The 23,934-nt window shown below is 47.5% G+C and overlaps 1 pseudogene; it reads left to right on the forward strand.

Moving 5' to 3' along the window:
- The first annotated feature begins 162 nt into the window (after positions 1-162).
- On the forward strand, positions 163-23,932 carry LOC132765788 (zinc finger protein 721-like; annotated as a pseudogene).
- Positions 23,933-23,934: the final 2 nt, after the last annotated feature.

Here is a 23,934-nt window from a genome sequence, read left to right on the forward strand (position 1 = left end):
TTGCCCAACTAAATCTTTCTGCCTTCAGCCTATTTACTCTTTTGGTGTTTGATTCACACTTTTATTTTGTTATATTAATTTTTAATATTTCTGGCATGATAGTCCAAACAGTTTAGGACCTCAGTTTAAGAGTAATTTAAACACTCTCCTGTCCCTGGGAAAATGCCTTGAAAGCAGCCTCTCCCCATGTCTTCCAGAGGGAAGTTTTGCTAGTTGACTTCCAAAGAGTTAAAGCAAAACATGTGGATTCCTAGAGAGTAAGTGAATGGCCAATCAGAAGCCTCCTGCAGGCCAGGCCCCTCCTCTTCTGGCCATGTGGAACTCTTCCTGGAGGAGGAGGAGGAGTGGCTGGGAGAGCCTTGGGAGAGAGAGAGAGCCTTCCTTCCTTCCTTCCTTCCTTCCTTCCTTCCTTCCTTCCTTCCTTCCTTCCTTCCTTCCTTCCTTCCCAGGGGGGTCCATGGCTCTCCTGCTGCCCAGGTTGGAGCCTGGCTGCCAGGAGAGGCCGCAGGAGGGAAGCCAGCCCGGTGGTGCATCTTCAGGCCCAGCAGAGCCAAGCCAGGACCCTCCGCCTGCCTTTCCTGCTGCTGCTGCTGCTGCTGCTGGGAATGGGGGGCAGTGGTGGGGAGGAGGAGGAGGAAGCCTTCTGGTGGGGAAGGAGGAGGAGGGGGGGCTGCGAAGGGGAGAGCCCCCACCACCTTCAGGGCCAGAGCGCCAGAGCTTCAGGCAGTTCACCTACCAGGAGGCCTTGGGACCCCGAGAGGCCTGCAGCCGCCTCCACTCTCTCTGCCGCCTGTGGCTGAAGCCCCAGCGACACTCCAAGGCGGAGATGCTGGACCTGGTCATCCTGGAGCAGTTCCTGGCCGTCCTTCCGGCCGAGATGGAGCGCTGGGTCAGGGAATGTGGGGCAGAGACCAGCTCCCAGGCCGTGGCCTTGGCGGAAGGATTCCTCCTGAGTCGGGACCAAGAGGAGAAGGAGAAGGAACAGCAGGTGACAGAGAGGAGCTCATCCCCACGCATGCAAAGGGTGCCAGGAACACTAATAACACTAATAACAGCAACAATAATAATAATTGGGCAGGGCATGGGCTTGTGCAACGCAATCTGTAGGGCCGGCCCGAAAGCAAAGTGCTGGGGAATCAAAACCATAAGCTAGAGTTGAACAGTCCTAATCAGGCGCTAAACCATTATTCAAGGCACGTAAACTAGTGGCCAGGAAAGGTGGGCATGTTCAGATTTGATAGGGCAAAGGCTTGTGCAAACACAAAAACTGTAGGGCTGGGCTAGAAGTGAAGTGCTAGGAAGTCAGCCATAATTTAGGGATTGGGCACTCTTAGACTGTTATTCAAAGGCACATTGGAACATCCAAGTTTTCAAGTCTTTCCTGAAGGTGGACAGAGTGGGGGCTCATCTGATCTCCCTGGGGAGAGAGTTCCAGAGCCGGGTGGCTACCACTGAGAAAGCCCTCTCCCTCGTCCTCACCAACCACGCTTGAAACAGAGATGGGAGCTAGAGAAGGGGCTCCCCGGCAGATCTTAGAGTCCATGCAGGTTCATAGATAAGAAGAGATACTACAACAGAAGATAAGCAAGACCCAAACTTTGAGTCTTTGTGGCTTCATTGAGCCACAAAGACTCAAAAAGAGGCTTTGTAGGTAATAACCTGCACCTTGAATTAGGACCCGAATCTTATCATGAAGGAAGCAAACTCCAGATCCCTCCCTCTCCTCTTTCACTCTTCAGTCTTCTGATAATTTCTATCTGTGTCCCTTTGGTGTTTTTTTGCAGGCGGTGGACTTGTGTGCAGAAGTAGCCACCTCATTGGAAAGGCTTCCCTCCACCTCCAGCCAGATGCCAGATTGTGCAGGACAAAGGGAATCGCCCAGCTCCAGAAGTAAATACCAAGGGACACTTAGATCACTTTCCTCCACTTCCTTTGGGTTTTTGTGGCTCAGTGAACACATACATGTTTGAAAAGGATCTAGGAGCCTTTGGATACACAGGTTCTACTGGAAGAGACCTTGTGGGCCATCCAGTCCAACCTCATTCTGCAAAGAAACAGCAAATACGCATTGAAAGCACCCCCGACAGATGGCCATTCATCCTCTGTTTAAAAGCCTCCAAAGAAGGAGCCTCCACCACGCTCTGGGGCAGAGAGAGAGTTCCACTGCTGAACAACTCTCACATTCAGGAAGTTCTTCCTCATGTTCAGGTGGAATCTCCTTTCCTGTAGTTTGAAGCCATTGTTCCATTGCATCCTAGACTCCAGAGCAGCAGAAAACAAGCTTGCTCCTTCCTCCCTATGACTTCCCCTCACATATTTTACATGGCCCTCATCATGTCTGCTTTCAGCCTTCTTTTCTGCAGTCTAAATATACCCAGCTCTTTTATCCACTCCTCATAGGGTTTGTTCTTGCCCTCCTCTGATTCCAGGTGTGGTCTGACCCAGGCAGAATAGAGGGGGAGCAAGGTACCCTTTTCTATGTATGACTGTGAAAGCTGCACAGTGAAGAAAGCTGATTTGAAATGTGCTTGGGGGGATTTTTGTGGATGCCGTTGACTCAAGAGGCAAATACGTGAATAAAAGAGAAATTAAGCTTTAATTCCTCCTAGAAGCCAAGATGTCTGAACTGACATAATTGCAGTGTGGCCATATCACAATTACACAAGGTTCACTAGAGAAGATAATAACTCTTGCCTTCCACGATTGAATCATAGAATCATAAAATAATAGAATAATAGAGTTGGAAGATGGTACCACTAGAAATGGAGACCATGGCCAATAAAATACCATTGCCTTTTCCTCTTTCTACAGGAGGTGAATCAGAACCAACACATACTGGCTTACCTTTTCCTTCTGAAGTACGCAGCACACCTTCTGTGACACCAGATCAGGTATGTGAGAGTATCCCCGATGGGCCAAGAAGAGCTCAGGCTTCCGGTGTCCTCTTCGCATTGCTATTTTCCCCTCTTTCCACCCAAGATGCCTGCAGCAAAGTCCCTGTGTAAAGATGGACATTTATATTCACCACCAGAAGCAATGGCTTTTCTGTCTAGGGTCAGCGTGGGCTGCTTACCAATCATGTTTCTCTATCTAGGTGACCTTCCAAGAGGTAGCCGTGTCTTTCAGTAAGGAGGAGTGGGCCCTGCTGAATCCAGACCAAAGGGCCATGCATCAAGAAGTCATGAAGGAAAATCTGGAGACAGTGTCCTCTTTAAGTAAGGCTCCCTCTTGTATAAGAAAGTATTATTCACAACATGATATAGCCACATAATGTAATTTAAAAGGGGGAGGGGCTCAAAGAATCCTCAGGTTTTGCATAGGTTCGCAGCAGGATAAACTAACATTAAGTTTACCATTCAACTATAGCACTTATCAGTAACTATAACATGTGCCTTTTATATTCATATCCATGATTAAACACACCTGAGCCTTGGGGAAAGTGGTATCTACATGATTTAATGGTCTTCTACCCCTGGAAGTCACCATTTAGTTTTGCTAAAGAGGGTACATCCAGGTCCAAATGTTGGAGGTTACAGAAAAGTAGATTTTCAGATAACTGAAAGAAATTCTTGAAGTGAGAGAAGTCCAGCAAAGGGATTGATTCCCTAAATTGCTGGTGAGCACTTTAATTATTAAGCTCAACAGGAACTCATTCATAGAGCACTTTAACTATACCTATTAAGATTTTGTTTTTTAAAATATGTGTTCTCATTTTTGTTGTCAAGCAACTCACAGAGAAGGGGAATCAGCTCAATACCGGGACTGTGGAGAGAATCAGGAGCTGTGTATCTCTCGTCACCAAGCAACGTCCACTAAGAGGAGGTCCTTCAAGTGCTTGGAGTGTGGAAAATGTTTCCGTCACAAGCAAAGCATGGCTTATCATCAAGCAACACACACTGGAGATAAAAAGTTCAAATGCATGAAGTGTGGAAAGAGTTTCATTCAGAAGATAAAGCTCACCTATCACCAAGCTACTCATACTGGAGAGAAGCCATTTAAATGCTTGGACTGTGGAAAGCGTTTCACTCAGAAGACAAGCCTCACCTATCATCAAGCTTCTCATACTGGGAAGAAGCCATTTAAATGCTTGGAATGTGGAAACAGTTTCACTCTTAGGAGTATCCTGACCCGTCATCAAGCTATCCATACTGGGGAAAAGCCATTGAAATGCTTGGAGTGTGGAAAGAGTTTCACTCATAAGATAAGCCTCACCTGTCATCAAGCTACTCATACTTGGGAGAATCAATTTAAATGCTTGGAGTCTATCGAGAGTTTCACTCAGAAGATACACCTGACTAAACATCAAGATATTCATACTGGGGAGAAGCCATTTAAATGTGTGGAGTGTGGGAAGAGTTTCACGCGAAAGATAGGCCTCACCAATCATCAAGCTACTCATACTGGGGAAAAGCCATTTAAATGCTTGGAGTGTGGGAAAAGTTTCATTCGGAAGACAAGCCTTAGCTCTCATCAAGCTACTCATACTGGGAAGAAGCCATTTAAATGCTTGGAGTGTGGAAAGAGTTTCATTCAGAAAACAAGTCTCGCCTATCATCAAGCTACTCATAGTGGGGAAAAGCCATTTAAATGCTTGGAGTGTGGGAAGAGTTTCATTCTGAAGACAAGCCTTAGCTCTCATCAAGCTACTCATACTGGAGAGAAGCCATTTAAATGTTTGGAGTGTGGGAAGAGTTTCACACGGAAGATAGGTCTCACCAATCATCAAGCTACTCATACTGGGGAACAGCCATTTAAATGCTTGGAGTGTGGAAAGGGCTTCATTCAGAAGAGATATCTGACTTGTCATCAATCAATTCATACTGGGGAGAAGCCATTTAAATGCTTGGATTGTGGGAAGGGCTTTGCTCGGAAGGCAGAACTCACACAACATCAAGGAATCCACACTGGGGGAAAACCCTTTAAATGCTTGGAGTGTGAAAGCTCTTTTACAGAAAAAAGATGCCTCATTGCTCATCAAGCAACACACTCTGGGGAGAAGCCATTTAAATGCTTGGATTGTGGGAAGGGCTTCGCTCAGAAGGCAGAACTCACACAACATCAAGGAATCCACATTGGGGGGAAACCCTTTCAGTGCTTGGAGTGTGGAAGAAGTTTCAAACTGAAGAGTAGCCTACAGCGTCATCAAGTGAAACACACGGGGGAGAGAACCCTTTAAATTCCTGTAGTGTGGAAAGAGCTTATACCAGTGGAGACACCTCCCTTCTTTTCCCTCATCCAAACCATGAGGAGACTGAACTTCTGCAATAGAGAGGGATGACTTTAAAATAGTTTTTCTTTGTTGTTGTTTCTTCATTCATTGCAGTAATTTTAAAAATATTTCTTTCTGAACAAACTGGCTTCTTTTGATGAGGTGTATGTGTGTGTAGTGAGAGAGAGAGATGCCGAAGATAAGACAGAAGACCAGAAGCTTCTGATTTGCTGAACTGCTACAGCTGTTGCTGCTGATTTAATGTATTGTCAAAGGCTTTCATAGCTGGAATCACTGGGTTGTTGTGTGTTTTCCAGGCTGTATGGCCATTTTCCAGAAGCATTCTCTCCTGATGTTTCACCTGCATCTATGGCAGGCATCCCCAGAGGTTGTGAGGTCTGTTGGAAACTAGGAGAATGGGGTTTGACCTACCTCCAACAGACAAGTGTTCTTTCTCCCACCCTGGAAATTCCACAGATATATAACCCCAATTTTCCTAGTTTCTTAGTTTCCTAGTGATGGACGTATTCTTACCCAAATCTGGATGATACTAGCATTATTCACCGTATGACTTGTTGAAATTTGGAGGGGGGGAGGGAGGTTTCTCATTTAGGCAAATGTGCTCATTGGGTGGAAGTTATCATTGTTCTGCTTCAAAGGAAATGCATACTGGGTTGCTGTAGGTTTTTTCAGGCTATATGGCCATGTTCTAGAGGCATTCTCTCCTAACATTTTCTCTGCATCTATGGCAAGCATCCTCAGAGGTAGTGAGGTACCTTTGGAGAAGTTTATCTGTGTATTTACATTTCCCTGTAACATCCCTGTATAAACTGTTAAGTTTTATGGCACCTCAATGAGGCTCTCTTCTTCAGGCCGTCATTCTTCAGGTGTAAAGAGCGATGACATTTGCCTCCCCCCCCCCCAGCTCACTTCCCCAAAAGGAAAGGAATTGACACAGTTCCAGCCATATGACATCCTTAGTGTGAAGTAATGTGGTCACCACTCTTTACACCTGAAGAATGACTGCCTGAAGACAAGAGCCTCATGGAAGTAGATTCCTTTTGATCAGGAGAGACCCCTCGTAACTATCAATGACTGAAGCCCTTACACGGTTTTGTGGGAAGATCAATATAGACCCACCAAGAAAATTCAACAAATTTCACGTTCAGCAAAGGATACGTTTGTTATTTATTCATTCATAGAATCATACAATCAAAGAGTTGGAAGAGACCTCCTGGGCCATCCAGTCCAACCCCATTCTGCCAAGAAGCAGGAATATTGCATTCAAATCACCCCTGACAGATGGCCATCCAGCCTCTGCTTAAAAGCTTCCAAAGAAGGAGCCTCCACCACACTCCGGAGCAGATAGTTCCACTGCTGAACAGCTCTCACAGTCAGGAAGTTCTTCCTCATGTTCAGATGGAATCTCCTCTCTTGTAGTTTGAAGCCATTGTTCCGCATCCTAATCTCCATGGAAGCAGTAAACAAGCTTGCTCCCTCCTCCCTGTGGCTTCCTCTCACATATTTATACATGGTTATCATGTCTCCTCTCAGCCATCTCTTCTTCAGACTAAACATGCCCAGCTCCTTAAACCGCTCCTCATGGGGCTTGTTTTCCAGATCCTTGATCATTTTAGTCGCCCTCCTCTGGACACATTCCAGCTTGTCAATATCTCTCTGGAATTGTGGTGCCCAGAATTGGACACAATATTCCAGGTGTGGTCTAACCAAAGCGGAATAGAGGGGTAGCATTACTTCCCTGGATCTAGACACTATGCTCCTATTGATGCAGGCCAAAATCCCATTGGCTTTTTTTGCCACCACATCACATTCCTGGCTCATGTTTAACTTGTTGTCCACGAGGACTCCAAGATCTTTTTTACACGTACTGCTCTCGAGCCAGGCCTTGTCCCCCATTCTGTATCTTTGCATTTCGTTTTTTTTCTGCCTAAGTGGAGTATCTTGTATATGTCACTGTTGAACTTCATTTTGTTAGTTTTAGTTGCTTCCAACTCTTCATGAGTCGGAAGCTCCTTTTTTGGAAGCTTTTAAACAGAGGCTGGCTGCCCATCTGCCAGGGGTGCTTTGATTGCAGTATTCCTGCTTCTTGGCATGGGGTTGGACTGGATGGCCCAGGAGGTCTCTTCCAGCTCTATGATTCTATGACCTCATGGACCAGCCCACGCCAGAGCTCCCTGTCAGCCGTGGCCACCCCCAGCCAGTCACTTCAAGGACTCTCTTCCTTTTTCCTTCCATTTTCCCCAGCATAATTGTCTTCTCCAAGCTTTCTTGTCTTCTCATGATGTGACCAAAGTAGTTCATTTTTGCCTCGAATATCCTTCCCTCCTGGCCTACAGTATCTATGATTAATTAGTATCTCCCATCCAAGCACTACCAGAGCTACTCCTTCTGAGCTTGCAAGGACAGAAAGTGTCCTGGTGCCTTTAAGGCAGTGTCCCAATGTTTTGGACTTCATCATCTCCCAGAAGCCTCATCTTCCTTGACCAAGGATTGTGTATTGTGGAGATTAAAGTCCAAACATCCAGAGGACCTCAGTTTGGGAACTGCTGCTTTAAGTTCTTCGAACCCTCTCCTGTTCCTGGGAAAATGCCTTGCAAGCAGCCTCTCCCCATGTCTTCCAGAGGGAGGTTTGGCTAGTTGGCTTCCAAAGAGTTAAATCAAAACATGTGGATTCCTAGAGAGAAAGTGAATGGCCAATCAGAATCCTCCTGCAGGCCAGGCCCCTCCTCTTCTGGCCATGTGGAACTCTTCCTGGAGGAGGAGGAGTGGCTGGGAGAGCCTTGGGAGAGAGAGAGTGCCTTCCTTCCTTCCTTCCTTCCTTCCTTCCTTCCTTCCTTCCTTCCTTCCTTCCCAGGAGGGGCCATGGCTCTTCCGCCCAGGTTGGACCCTCCGCCTGCCTCTCCTGCTGCTGCTGCTGGGAATGGGGGGCAGTGGTGGGGGGGAGGAGGAGGAGGAAGCCTTCTGGTGGGGAAGGAGGAGGAGGAGGGGGGGCTGCAAAGGGGAGAGCCCCCACCACCTTCAGGGGCAGAGCGCCAGAGCTTCAGGCAGTTCACCTACCAGGAGGCCTTGGGGCCCCGAGAGGCCTGCAGCCGCCTCCACTCTCTCTGCCGCCTGTGGCTGAAGCCCCAGCGACACTCCAAGGCGGAGATGCTGGACCTGGTCATCCTGGAGCAGTTCCTGGCCGTCCTTCCTGCCGAGATGGAGCGCTGGGTCAGGGAATGTGGGGCAGAGACCAGCTCCCAGGCCGTGGCCTTGGCTGAAGGCTTCCTCCTGAGTCGGGCCCAAGAGGAGAAGGAGGAGGAGACACCGGTGAGAAAGATAAGAATTTATCCCCACGCTTGCAAAGAGCCAGGAACGCTTATCATGAAGGGAGCCAAACTCCAGATCCCTCCCCTCCTTCCCTTATTTTCTGATCATTTGTTTATGTGTCCCTTTGGTGTTTTTTCAGGCGGCGGACTTGTGTGCAGAAGTGTCTTCCGCCTTGGAAAGGCCTCCCTCCATCTCCAGCCGGATGCCGGATTGTGCAGGACAAAGGGACCCTCCCAGCTCCACAAGTAAAGACCCAGCGACACTTGGGTGGCTCAACTCCACTCCTTTGAGGTCTTTGTGGCTCAATGAATATGTATGAAAGGGCTCCAGGTCCCTTTGGTTACACAGGTTCTCCTGAATTGGAGTAAACAGTACAATCTAGCAGCTTAAAAAGTAATGCAGTTTTGGCTGCATCATTGGAAGTGTCATGCCTAGGCGTGAGAGCTGCGTTGGATGGTGGCTGGCTTTACATGATACTAGACTCCTATTGATGTAGGCCAAAATCCCACTGGCTTTTAATGTGTCCATATTACTATGAAAAACTTACTGTAAAAGACAATAAATCTTAGGAAGAGACAGGCCCGTAGTCAGGATTTCATTTCGGGGGGGGGGGGGGGAATTTCAGGGGGAGGTTCGGGGGGGCTGAGTTTTGGGGGCGGCTGAGTCTGAGTGAAAGAGGGTCTAGCCTAGCAAACCTTTTGTATTGTTACCCCAGTACCCCCATGCATATGGGATATAGTGAATATGGTGATCAGATCATGATATGAATAAACATAACAGTTTAAATAACGCACCAGTAAGGCCTTTTCGCGAACTACCATGAAAATTTCGGGGGGGGGGGTCTGAAGCCCCTCAAGCCCCCCCCCCCTCCCGGCTACATGCCTGGGAAGGGAGAAGGCAGCAGGAAAAGAGAGAGATTGAATTGCTGGGGGATGGGCTCCACCAAGGGAGACCTGGCTGTCCTGAATCTCCAAGACCTGAGCAGATCTGGCTGGGAGGTCCCTCAGTCATGGAATCTCCATCACACACTTAGCAACAACAACAACACCTCTTCGTCCCCAGCTTTGCTCAGGTCTTGCCTTCCACAATTGAATCAAAGAATCATACAATAATAGAATCCTAGAGTTGGAAGAGCCCACAAGGGCCATCCAGTCCCAACTCCCTGCCAGGCAGGAATACACATTCAAAGCAGTCCTTATGGATGGCCATCAAGCCTCTGTTTAAAAACCTGCAGAGAAAGAGACTCCACCACACTCTTAGTTCGCAGCATACTCCATTGTTGAACAGCTCTTACCATTAGGAAGATTGTATCACCAGGAATGGAGACCATGGCCAGTAAAAACACCCTTGCCTTTTCTCTTCCTACAGGAGGTGAATCAGAACCAACACATACTGGCTTACCTTTTCATTTTGATGTACGCAGCACACCAAATCAGGTAGGTGAGAGAATCCCTGATGGGCCAAGAAGGGCTCAGGTTCCCGGCATCCTCTTTGCATTGCCATTTTCCCTCTTTCCACCCAAGATGCCTGCAGCAAAATCCCTGTGTAAAGATTGACATCTATCTTGGCCACCAGAGGCAATGGGTTTTCTGTCCTGGGGGTCAGCGTGTCCTGCTTACCAATCATGTTTCTCTGTCCAGGTGACCTTCCAAGAGGTGGCCGTGTCCTTCAGTGAGGAGGAGTGGGCCCTGCTGAGTCCAGACCAAAGGGCCTTGCATCAGGAGGTCATGAAGGAAAATCTGGAGACTGTGTCCTCTTTAAGTAAGGCCACGTCTTGTGTAAGAAAGTATATTCATATCCGTGGTTTCACCCACCTGAGCCTTGGGGAAAGTGGTCTCTTCTACATGATTTTATGACATGCTACCCTTGGAAGTTAGCATTTCGTCATACTAAAGAGGATACATCCATAATTATACCTATTAATGTTTTTTTATTATGTGTTCTCATTTTTTTTTGTTGTCAAGCAACTCACAGAGAAGTGGAATCATTTCAATGCGAGAACTGTGGAAGGAAGCAGGAGCTGTGCCTCTCTTGTCAGCAAGCAACATACACTGAGGACTTCATCACATTGAGGCAAGGAAATGTTTGGCTGAGAAGAACTCCCCTTTTCAATGAAACGGATGATTTCCCTACCTTCATCACACTGTTTAATGTATCCATGCAACTTAGTAGTACTTTGTATTGTTACTCATCATACTCCAAAGCAGTGTTTCTCAACCTGGGGTCAGGACCCATTGCTCCCTTGTGCCCTGTTCTCTAGAGCAGCAAAAAGTCAGCCCCCCCCCCCTCCTCAATGGGACACCCCTTAAATCTTGAGAAATAGTTCCCATGTTCCCTCTCTACCTTCTCTTCTCCAGGCTAAATATACATCCCTCAGGAGGAAAGGAGGAATGAAAAAGAGAAGGAAGAAAAGGATGGAAGGGAAGGGAGGGAGAGAAGGGAAGGGAAGGAGGGAGGGAAGAAAGAGAGAAGGAAGGAAGGATGAAAGAGGAAGGAAGGAAGGAAGGAAGGAAGAAGAGAGAGTGAAAGGAGGGAAGGGGAAAATAAAGAGGGAAGGGAGGAAGAGAAACATGGAAGGGAATGGAAGGTGGGAAGGGAGGGAGGAAAGAGAGAAGGAAGGAAGGACAAAAGGGAAAAGAAGAAAGGAAGGAGAAAATAAAGGGAAGAGAGGCATGGAAGGGAAGGGAGGAAGGAGGGAAAGAGAGAGGGAATGAAAGAGAAAAGGGAAGGAGGGAGGGAGGAAAGAAGTAAGGAAGAAAGGAAGGACAAAAGGGAGGGAAAAAGGAAGAAAAGAGAAGGGAGGAGGAGAAGGATGGAAGGGAAGGAGGGGGAGGGAGGAAAGAGAAGGAAGGGAAGACAAAAGGGAAGGAAGGAGAAAGGGAGGGAAGGAGGGAGGGAGGAAAAAGGGCAAAAAGGTGGAAAGGAGGAGGGAGAAAGAGGGAGTGAAGGGAGGGAAGTAGAAAGGAAAGAGAGGAGGAAGAGAAGGAGGAAGGCAAGGAAGAGGGAAGGAAGGAAAGACAAAAGGGAAGGAAGGATAAAGAGAGGGAGAGAAGGAGAGCGGGAGGAAAGAAGGAAGGACAAAAGGGTGGAAGGAGGGAGAAAGAGGGAGTGGGGGGAGGGAAGGAGGAAGGAAAGAAGGGAGGGAGGAAAGAGGGAAGGAAGGAAAGACAAAAAGGAAGGAAAGAGAAAGAAGGAGGGAAGATGGGATGGACGAAAGAAAGAAGGAAGGACAAAGGGGTGGAGGGAGGGAGAAAGGGAGAAAGGGAAGGTGGAAGGGACGAGAGGGGAGGAAGAGAAGGAGGGAGGGAGGGAGGGAGGGGAAGGAAGGAAAGGCAAAAGGGAAGGAAGGAGGGAGAAAGAGAAGGGAGGAAGAGAAGGAGGGAGGAAGGGAAGAGGGAAGGAAGGACAAAAGGGTGGAAGGAAGGAGGGAGAAAGGGAGTGGAGGGAGGGAGGGAAGGAGGAAGGAAAGAGAAGGGAGGAAGAGAAGGAGGGAGGGAGGAAAGGCAAAAGGGAAGGAAGGAGGGAGAAAGAGGGAAGGAAGGATGAAAGGAAGGAATGAGGGAGAAAGAGGGAGTGAAGACAGAAGAGAGGGAAGGAAGGAGGAAAGAAAGAGAAAAGGAAGGATAGGATGGAAAGAGAGTGGGGGGCCTGAAAAATGAGCCCAAGGGGCCGCATCCTGCCCCCAGGCTTGGGTTTACCCTTACCTGTGTTAGAGGGTGTCACATGCTTGCGTCACATTTCTTAAATACACAAAATGTCTGCTAGTTCTGGGAAATATTTAGAAGCACATTCAACGAAATCCTGCTTCTCCCCAATGCCCTGACATATGACTGGTTTCTATACCTTTTCACCTTCAGGAGATATAGAAGCCAGATCATGGTGCGTCCAATCCTCTGTTCTCTTTTCCTCCTTTTTCTTTATTTGATCTACAGGCGCTCAGACACCTCCCTCTGTAGCCATAGGGCTCCACTTCCTCACCTTCATTTGGTCACACTTGCAATCTCTCTTCTACTACAAATGGAGATAGAAAGGCTGCAAAGGAGGAATCGCTACCTGCTTCAAGTGCTGCTCTTCCTGAAAAGGATGCTTGAGAGGCCAGGCAAGAGTTTCGACCCTGTGGCCTCCCAATCGCCTGTTCTTTCCTGGTATGGCACGACTCCGGAGCCCAGGAGGTGGTGGGTGAGACCACGCACTCGCCGTCGTTGGTGGAAGGAAGAGGTTTTGTCCCTTTGGGATGAGGAGATGTGGGTGTCCAACTTCAGGATGTCCAGGGAAACCCTTTTTGAGCTTTCCAACTGCCTTCGACCGCATCTGGAGCGTCAGGTCACAACCCTGAGGCAACCCATCAGCGTGGAGGAAAGGGTCGCAATCGCGATATGGTGGCTTTCGTCACCTTTGCTCTACAGAAAGGTTGCTTCCCGTTTCGGGGTCGGAGAATCGACTGTCGCAGTTCTCGGGATAGAGGTCTGCCTTGCCATAGAAAAAGCACTTCTTGGAAAGACGGTCCAGCTCGGGGACTACAAGCAGGTATGTGATCCTTCCCTTTACTGATGCGTCCTCTTGTCTTGCTAAAGAGAGACAGCATAGAGTACTGAATACACGAAGGCTTTCATGGCTGGAATAACTGGGTTGTTGTGGGTTTTGCGGCCTGTCTGGCCATGTTCTAGAAGCATTCTCTCCTGACATTTTGTCTGCATCTATGGCAGGCATCCTCAGAGTTTGTGAGGTCTCTTGGAAACTAGGAAAATGGGGTTTATATATGTGTGGAATAATGTCCAGGGTGGGAGAAAGAACTCTTCTCTGTTGGACCTAGGTGTCAATGTTTCAATTGGCCATTTCCAACTTTGGCGCCTGGAGGTTATGCTCAATTCTGGCCACAGAGGGGTGCTGTTGCTTCATTCACTACGATGCTGAGTCATTTTGATTTTATTTCCTCCTTGTTCTTTGATCACCGGCGTTTTTCTGGTGTCGTAGAATACCTCCCTTCTTTAAAAGTCCCTAATTTCTCTACTCACAGCTCAGCTGTTTTCAAACTGCCTAAGTGAACAGTAAGCTAGGCTTAACAGTCAGGTGCTCAATTCAACTCGGGCTTCGAGTCGTAGGTGCAGGGTTTTTTGGGGGTTTTTTTTGTCGTGTCAGGAGTGACTCCTGGTGTGAGAGAATTGGTCGTCTGCAAGGACTTTGCCCAGGGGACACCCGGATGATTTGATGTTTTTATCATCCTTGTGGGAGGCTTCTCTCATGTCCCTGCATGAGGAGCTGGAGCTGATAGAGGGAGCTCATCCGCCTCTCCCCGGATTTGAACCTGCGACCTGTCGGTCTTCAGTCCTGTTGGCACAGGGGTTTAACCCACCGGGGGCTCATTGCTACTGGTGATTACCCAGCTGTGCTACAGCCCGGCCCTTTACTCCTTAGATTTGGGTTCACTTACCTCTACTCCCACAGTATAATGGCGAATCCTCCCCCAAAGCTCTCCATCACCAATGCCAAGATATGCCCCATGACTTGTCCCACAGATATTGCAAGCTTATTTATTTATTTATTTATTTTGGGTACTTCTACCCCACCCTTCTCAACTCCCTAAGGGGGACTCGGGGCGGCTTCCAACCGGCATATGTTTGATGCCTACAATAAAATACATAATAACAATAATAATAAACAGTTAAAACATTACATTAATACAATAAAAAGCCAGCCTGGTGGCCATCATTTCGCCAAGTCCGTAATTAATAAATTCATTCCGCTTATCATAGTCAGTTTCCAAAGCTTAAGTCGTCATTGTCCTTGTCAGTCTGGCAGATTACCCAAAGGCCTAGTCCCATATCCATGTTTTTAATTTCCTCCTGAAAGAGAGGAGGGATGACGATGATCTAATTTCCCCAGTGGTGGCGGGGGGCCGCCACCACCAAGAAGGCCCTGTCCCTTGTCCCTGCCAATCTCCTCTGTGACAAGGGCAGGGCCGAGAGCAGGGCCCCTCCATAGAATCATAGAATTGAAGAGTTGGAAGAGACCTCCTGGGCCATCCAGTCCAACCCCATTCTGCCAAGAAGCAGGAATATTGCATTCAAATCACCCCTGATAGATGGCCATCCAGCCTCTATTTAAAGCCTTCCAAAGAAGGAGCCTCCACCACACTCCAGGGCAGAGAGTTCCACTGCCGAACGGCTCTCACAGTCAGGAAGTTCTTCCTCATGTTCAGATGGAATCTCCTCTCTTGTAGTTTGAAGCCATTGTTCCACGTCCTAGTCTCCAAGGAAGCAGAAAACAAGCTTGCTCCCTCCTCCCTGTGGCTTCCTCTCACATATTTATACATGGCTATCATATCTCCTCTCAGCCTTCACTTCTTCAGGCTAAACATGCCCAGTTCCTTAAGCCGCTCCTCATAGGGCTTGTTCTCCAGACCCTTGATCATTTTAGTCGCCCTCTGGATACATTCCAGCTTGTCAATATCTCTCTTGAATTGTGGTGCCCAGAATTGGACACAATATTCCAGACGACCTAGGCGGGACGTAGAAGGAGATACGTCCGGACAGGTATGCTGGGCCGGTGGCTTGGAAGCTGAAACAATCTGAAACAAAGGCTGGTAATTGCTTCTGGTTTTTTTTACAAAAACATTTACCTCAACCAAACCTTTCTTCCAGATTATGGCAGGATTCGCCGACCTTGGGTTTCCCCACTGTATTGGGGCGATAGGTGGAATACACATCCCCGTCCGCCCCCCAGTGAGACGTGCTGACGACCAGAAAAACAGCGACTCCATTGTTCTCCAGGGAACGACAGACCACACGGGGAGATTCATCAACATTGAAGTTGGGTGTTCGGGAAGAAACCGTGACGCGCACCTTTTCCGTTCCTCGGCAATCTATCAAGCTATGGAGGAGGGAGCATTTGTGCCAGGGAACCCACACATGGAATGCAACGGAGTTCAAATACCACCCTTGATTTTGGGAGACGGAGTTTATCCCCTAAGGAAGTGGCTTATGAAACCCTACGGGGGAAATCTTGACAATAGAAAGCAAACATTTAATGTATCTCTGTGCAGAGCTAGAAGCGTCGTCGAAAGAGCATTTGGACGACTAAAATCTCGATGGGGGTGTTTGTCTTCCCGCTTGACCGTGGCAGAGGAAAAATATGTTCCAATTGTCTCTGCGTGTGTGGTGCTGCACAATATATGTGAAACAAAGGGACATGTTTTGTCACCTCAAGTCCTGGCACGTAGGGATCTCACTCTTCCAGTACAGGAGGAGTCTGAGTTGGGAAAATATGCTGGAGGAGCGAAGGAGGGTGAAAAAGTCCGTTCAGCAGTAGCAGGACTGCTTATGGGAGAATGTTAACTGCCGGTCTGAACAAGTGTCAGTACTTTTCCCCGACAATGACATTAAATATTAAAGTCCGTACTTTTCTACTACATTGAGTCTACTGACATACAGGAAAACCTTTTTTTTCCCTGTCTGGTCCGTTAAATAACTGCCTATGTGTCTGTTGCCTTTCTCTATAATTGAGATCTGTTTAAATGTATTGTATATGTGTGTATTGATATGCCGTTTTCCTTAGCCCTGTTGTGGGAGGGGCTGCAGACCATGTGATCTGATCTGGGACTGTTCAGGACGCAGACTCCATTTTAGAAGTCATAGAATCATAGAAGGAGCCCCCGGTGGCGCAATGGGTTAAAGCACTGAGCTGCTGAGCTTGTTGATCGAAAGGTCGCAGGTTCGATTCCGGGGAGCGGCGTGAGCTTCCGCTGTCAGCCCTGGCTTCTGCCAACCTAGCAGTTCGAAAACATGCAAATGTGAGTAGATCAATAGGTACCGCTCTGGCAGGAAGGTAACGGCGCTCCATGCAGTCATGCCGGCCACATGACCTTGGAGGTGTCTACGGACAACGCTGGCTCTTTGGCTTAGAAATGGAGATGAGCACCACACCCCAGAGTCAGACATGACTGGACTTAATGTCAGGGGACTACCTTTACCTACCTTTACTAGAATCATAGAATCAAAGAGTTGGAAGAGACCTCATGGGCCATCCAGTCCAACCCCCTGCCAGGAAGCAGGAATATTGCATTCAAATCACCCCTGACAGATGGCCATCCAGCCGCTATTTAAAAGATTCATAGAATCATAGAATCAAAGAGTTGGAAGAGACCTCATGGGCCATCCAGTCCAACCCCCTGCCAAGAAGCAGGAATATTGCATTCAAATCACCCCTGACAGATGGCCATCCAGCCGCTATTTAAAAGATTCATAGAATCATAGAATCAAAGAGTTGGAAGAGACCTCATGGGCCATCCAGTCCAACCCCATTCTGCCAAGAAGCAGGAATATTGCATTCGAATCACCCCTGACAGATGGCCACCCAGCCGCTATTTAAAAGCTTCCAAAGAAGGAGCCTCCACCACACTCCGGGGCAGAGAGTTCCACTGCCGAACGGCTCTTACAGTCAGGAAGTTCTTCCTCATGTTCAGATGGAATTTCCTTTCTTGTAGTTTGAAGCCATTGTTTCGCATCCTAGTGTCCAGGGAAGCAGAAAACAAGCTTGCTCCCTCCTCCCTGTGGCTTCCTCTCACATATTTATACATGGCTATCATATCTCCTCTCAGCCTTCTCTTCTTCAGGCTAAACATGCCCAGCTCCTTAAACCGCTCCTCATAGAGCTTGTTCTCCAGACCCTGGATCATTTTAGTCGCCCTCCTCTGGACACATTCCAGCTTGTCAATATCTCTCTTGAATTGTGGTGCCCAGAATTGGACACAATATTCCAGGTGTGGTCTAACCAAGGCAGAATAGAACATGGGGAGCATTACTTCCCTAGATCTAGACACTAGGCTCCTATTGATGCAGGCCAAAATCCCATTGGCTTTTTTTGCCGCCATATCACATTGTTGGCTCATGTTTAACTTGTTGTCCACGAGGACTCCAAGATCTTTTTCACACGTACTGCTCTGAAGCATTCTGTCAGTAGAAACAGAATGCTTCAGAGCAGTGTTTCTCAACCTTCCTAATGTTGTGACCCCTTAATACAGTTTCTCATGTTGTGGTGACCCCCAACCATAGCATTATTTTAGTTGCTACTTCATAACTGTAATTTTGCTATTATTATGAATCGTAATGTAAATATCTGATATGCGGGATGTATTTTCATTCACTGGACCAAATTTGGCACAAATACCCGATACACCCACATTTGAATACTGGCAGAGTTGCAGCGGGGGCGGGGGGATGATTTTGTCATTTAGGAGTTGTAATTGCTGGGATTTATAGTTCACCTACAATCAAAGAGCATTCTGAACTCCACCAATGATGGAATTGAACCAAACAATAATAGATCTGGACCAAACTTGGCAAATGCTCAATATGCTCAAATGTGAACACTGGTGGAGTGTGAGGAAAAAAAGACCTTGACATTTGGTAGTTGCTGGGATTTATGGTTCATCTACAATCAAAGAGCATTCTGAACTCCACAAATGTTTGAATTGAACCAAACTTGGCACACAGAACTCCCACAGCCAACATAAAATACTGGAAGGTTTTGGTGGGCATTGACCTTGAGTTTTGGAGTTGTAGTTCACCTACATCCAGAGATCACTGTGGACTCAAACAGTCATAGATCTGGACCAAACTTGGCACACATGCTCAATATGCCCAAATGTGAACACTGGTGGAGTATGAGGAAAAAAAGACCTTGACATTTGAGAGTTGTAGTTGCTGGGATTTATGGTTCATCTACAATCAGAGCATTCTGAACTTCACCAATGATGGAATTGAACCAAACTTGGCACACAGAACTCCCATGACCAACAAAAAATACTGGAAGGCTTTGGTGGGCACTGACCATAAGTTTTGGAGTTGTAGTTCACCTACATCCAGAGTTCTGTGTGCCAAGTTTGGTTCAATTCAAACATTTGTGGAGTTCAGAATGCTCTTTGATTGTAGGTGAACTATAAATCCCAGCAATTACAATTGTGGACTCAAAAAATCATAGATCTGGACCAAACTTGGCACAAATGCTCAATATGCCCAAATGTGAACATTGGTGCAGTGTGTGAGAAAAAAGACCTTGACATTTGGGATTTGTAGTTGCTGGGATTTATAGTTACCTATAATCAAAGAGCATTCTGAACCTCACCAATAGAAGTGGGCCAAAGTATCCCAGCAGAAATCACATACTCAGGATTAGTTAGAAGGTTGAAGAAAATTGCAGGAAGTGGTAGTGGCTCTTACAGACAGTACGATACCAAGCAATATATTACAATTCCAGCAGTCCATAGCAGTGGTTGATACCAGTCGAGGTTGTAGCAAACCACCATAATTGGACAATGATATTTCTGGGATTCATTGGTGTCTCCCATCCAAACACTACCAGGGTGGCTTCAGAGCAGTGTTTCTCAATCTTCCTAATGAAGAGCTTCCAAGGACAGAAAGTGTCCTGGTGCCTTTAAGGCAGTGTCCCAATTTTGAGACTTCCAGATGTTTTGGACTTCATCTCCCAGAAGCCTCATCTTCCTTGGCCAAGGATTGCAGATTGTGGGGATTAGAGTCCAAACATCCAAAAGACCTCAGATTGGGAACTGCTGCTTTAAATTCTTTGAAACCTCTCCTGTTCCTGGGGAAATGCCTTGAAAGCAGCCTCTCCCCATGTCTTCCAGAGGGAAGTTTTGCTAGTTGGCTTCCAAAGAGTTAAAGCAAAACATGTGGATTCCTAGAGAGTAAGTGAGTGGCCAATGAGAAGCCTCCTGCAGGCCAGGCCCCTCCTCTTCTGGCCATGTGGAACTCTTCCTGGAGGAGGAGCAGGAGTGACTGGGAGGGCCTTGGGAGAGAGTGCCTTCCTTCCTTCCTTCCTTCCTTCCTTCCTTCCTTCCTTCCTTCCTTCCTTCCTTCCTTCCTTCCTTCCCAGATAAGGGGCCATGGCTCTCCTGCTGCCCAGGTTGGAGCCTGGCTGCCAGGAGAGGCCGCAGGAGGGAAGCCAGCCCGGTGGTGCATCTTCAGGCCCAGCAGAGCCAAGCCAGGACCCTCCGCCTGCCTCTCCTGCTGCTGCTGCTGCTGCTGGGAATGGGGGGCAGTGGTGGGGAGGAGGAGGAGGAGGAAGCCTTCTGGTGGGGAAGGAGGAGGGGGGGCTGCGAAGGGGAGAGCCCCCACCACCTTCAGGGGCAGAGCGCCAGAGCTTCAGGCAGTTCACCTACCAGGAGGCCTTGGGGCCCCGAGAGGCCTGCAGCCGCCTCCACTCTCTCTGCCGCCTGTGGCTGAAGCCCCAGCGACACTCCAAGGCGGAGATGCTGGACCTGGTCATCCTGGAGCAGTTCCTGGCCGTCCTTCCGGCCGAGATGGAGCGCTGGGTCAGGGAATGTGGGGCAGAGACCAGCTCCCAGGCCGTGGCCCTGGCTGAAGGGTTCCTCCTGAGTGAAGCAGAAGAGAAGACAGTGGAGGAAAAGCAGGTGAGAGAGAGAAGCTCATCCCCACGCTTGCAAAGAGCCAGGAACGCTTGTCATGAAGGAAGCCAAACTCCAGATCCCTCCTTCCCCTCTTGCCCTTATTTTTCTGATCATTTCTACTTGTGTCCCTTTGGTGTTTTTTCAGGCAGCGGACTTGTGTGCAGAAGTGTCTTCCACCTTGGAAAGGCCTCCCTCCACCTCCAGCCGGATGCCGGATTGTGCAGGACAAAGGGACCCTCCCAGCTCCACAAGTAAAGACCCAGCCACACTTGGGTGCCTTGACTCCACTCCTTTGGGGTCTATGTGGCTCAATGAATGTATATATGTATGAAAAGGATCCAGGTGCCTTTGGACACACAGGTTCTCCTGAACAGGAGGAAACAGTACAATCTAGCAGCTAAAAAACCAATACAGTTTTGGGTTGTTGTAGCTTTTTTCGGGCTATATGGCCATGTTCTAGAGGCATTCTCTCCTGACATTTCGCCTGCATCTATGGCAAGCATCCTCAGAGGTAGTGAGGTCTCAATGCAGTTTTGGCTGCATCATTAGGAGTATAGTGCCTAGGGATGTGAGTTGTGTTGGATGGTGGCTGGCTTTACATGACAGCACTGTCGACTCACTGCAAACCAAACTTCAAGTTAGAATCATAGAATCAAAGAGTTGGAAGAGACCTCATGGGCCATCCAGTCCAACCCCATTCTGCCAAGAAGCAGGAAAATTGCATGCAAAGCACCCCTGACAGATGGCCATCCAGCCTCTGTTTAAAACTTTCCAAAGAAGGAGCCTCCACCACACTCCGGGGCAGAGAGTTCCACTGCTGAATGGCTCTCACAGTCAAGAAGTTCTTCCTAATGTTCAGGTGGAATCTCCTTTCTTGTAGTTTGAAGACATTGTTCCGCATCCTAGTCTCCAGGGTTTCCTCCTCCCTTAAGTTGTGCTTAAGTAGTTGTTTTTAAAAATTAGGGCTGCTCAACTTGCAGTTAGTCAATCGTCTGAAAGAATTTTAGCCATGTGATAATGTGCAGTGGCTTTGAGGTAACTGACATGTATTATGCGTGTGTTGCAACTGTTCCTCCCCTCCACTACTGTTGCCTGCTTCATAGAATCAAAGAGTTGGAAGAGACCTCATGGTCCATCCAGTCCAACCCCCTGCCAAGAAGCAGGAATATTGCATTTAAATCACCCCTGACAGATGGCCATCCAGCTTCCATTGCCACTAGTCATAGGCAGCCACAGAAGAAGTCCGGCTGCAAACCTAAACGTTCCTTATTTCTCCACAATTAACTTCCTTTAAAAATAAAATTAAAAAAAACAACAGCAGGTCTCTGTGGGTGACTCTGGCCAAAGGAGACCAAAGTGGTCATCGGTCTGGATATCATGAATCCCTACGAGGGGCAGCTTAGGGAGACGGGTATGGTCTGCCTGGAGAAAAGCAGGCTAAGAGGGGAATATGCTGAAAGGATGTCATATTGGTATACATACCACCGTGTATACATGCCATGCAGGAATACACATTCAAAGCACTCCTATAGGATGGCCATCCAGCCTCTGTGTGAAAGCCACCAGAGAAAGTGACTCCACCACACTCTCGTGTTGCTGTGTATCTCATAGTTGAAGAGCTCTTACCATTAGGAAGATGGTACCACTAGAAATGGAGACCATGACCAATAAAATACCCTTGCCTTTTCTCTTCCTGCAGGAGGTGAATCAGAACCAACACATACTGGCTTACCTCTTCCTTCTGATGAACGTAGCACACCTTCTGTGACACCAGATCAGGTAGGTGAGAGAATCCCTGATGGGCCAAGAAGGGCTCAGGCTTCCGGCATCCTCTTTGCATTGCCATTTCCCCCTCTTTCCACCCAGGGTGCTTGCAGCAAAGTCCCTGTGTAAAGATGGACATCTGTATCGGCCACCAGAAGCAATGGGTTTTCTGTCTGGGGTCAGTGTGTCCTGCTTACCAATCATGTTTCTCTGTGCAGGTGACCTTCCAAGAGGTGGCCGTGTCCTTCAGTGAGGAGGAGTGGGCCCTGCTGAGTCCGGACCAAAGGGCCTTGCATCAGGAGGTCATGAAGGAATATTTGGAGATTGTGTCCTCTTTAAGTAAGGCTCCCTCTTATATAAGGAAGTTTTAGTCACAAAATGACATAACCATGTAATGTCTTGAACAATCCTATCACAGAGTTTTCTGGAGCTGGTATTGTGTGGCTCGCCTAAGGTCACCCAGTAGGTTTCTATGACTGAGGAGGGAATCGGATATTTTTGGAAATCAAAGGCATAACCTTTTGTAAAATCAGCGTCTCCATTGCCGTTTGGAAGCGTGACCCTTTCTGGAGATTCACTGGCATTCACTCTATCTAAAATAATCATAAAGTATGACCTTCCTGGGAAGAGTTAAAAACTCACTCGAGTCACTCTTCTCTTTAGTGGTAAATATCCACTGGAAGTTAGCATTTTGTCATGCTAAAGAGGATACATCCATAATTATACCTATTAATTTTTTATATGTGTTCTCATTTTCTTTGTTGTCAAGCAACAAACAGAGAAGGGGAGTCATCTCAATACCGGGACTGTAGAGAGAATCAGGAGCTGTGTCTCCCTACTCAGCAAGCAACGTACACTAAGAGGAAACCCTTCAAGTGCTTGGAGTGCGGAAAATGTTTTAATCACAAGAAAAGCATTGCTTATCATCAAGCAGTGCACACCGGAAAGAAAGAGTTCAAATGCTTGGAGTGTGGAAAGGGCTTCATTCAGAAGATAAAGCTCACCTATCACAAAGCTATTCATACTGGGGAGAAGCCATTTAAATGCTTGGAGTGTGGAAAGAGTTTCACTCAGAAGACAGGCCTCACCTGTCATCAAGCTACTCATACTGGGGAGAAGCAATTTAAATGCTTGGAGTGTGGAAAGGGCTTCATTCACAAGATAAGCCTCACCTATCATCAAGCTACTCATACTGGGGAGAAGCCATTTAAATGCTTGGAATGTGGAAAGGGCTTCATTCAGAAGATAAACCTCACCTATCATCAAGCTACCCATACTGGGGATAAGCCATTTAAATGCTTGGAGTGTGGAAAGAGTTTCACTCAGAAGACAGGCCTCAACTATCATCAAGCTACTCATACTGGAGAGAAGCCATTTAAATGCTCGGAGTGTGGAAAGAGTTTCATTCGGAAGACAAGGCTTACCTATCATCAAGCTACTCATACTGGGGAGAAGCCATTTAAATGCTTGGAGTGTGGGAAGTCTTTTATTCAGAAGGGAAATTTCACTTCTCACCAAAGAATTCACTCAGGGGAGAAACCTTTTAAATGTTTGGAGTGTGGAAAGAACTTCCGTCAAAAGGGATGTTTTGCCTCTCACCAGACCATACACATAGCGAAGAAACCTTTTAAATGCTTGGAGTGCGAAAGCTCTTTTACAGAGAAAAGATGTCTCATTGCTCATCAAGTAGCACACTCTGGGGAAAAGCCATTCAAATGCTTGGACTGTGGAAGGGGCTTCGCACGGAAGTCAAACCTCACTCAACATCAAAGAATCCACTCTGGGGAAAAAACATTTCAATGTTTGTAGTGTAAAAGAAGTTTCAAACTGAAGACGTCCCTACATTATCAAGAGACATGTGGGGGGAAAACCCTTTAAATGTTTTGATTGAGGAAAGGCCTTCGCACAGAAGTCAAACCTTACACATCATTAAAAAAATCCACACGGGAAAAAACATTTCAATGTTTGGAGTGTGGAAGAAGTTTCAAACTGAAGAGAACCCTCCGTCTTCATCAAGCAGCGCACATGGAGAAATCACACAGGAGAGAAGCCATTTAAAGACTTGCAGTGTCCTTATTCGTCATCGGGCAACAAAAACAAGAAAGAAGGCATTTAAGTGCCCCGAGTGCAGAAAGAGCTTTTGACAGAAGAAAGTTTTAGTCATAAAATGATATAGCCACATAATGTCACTTAAAAAGCGGTGACC

This window comes from Anolis sagrei, chromosome 2, assembly GCF_037176765.1.
Source record: "Anolis sagrei isolate rAnoSag1 chromosome 2, rAnoSag1.mat, whole genome shotgun sequence".
NCBI classification, from domain to species: domain Eukaryota; kingdom Metazoa; phylum Chordata; class Lepidosauria; order Squamata; family Dactyloidae; genus Anolis; species Anolis sagrei.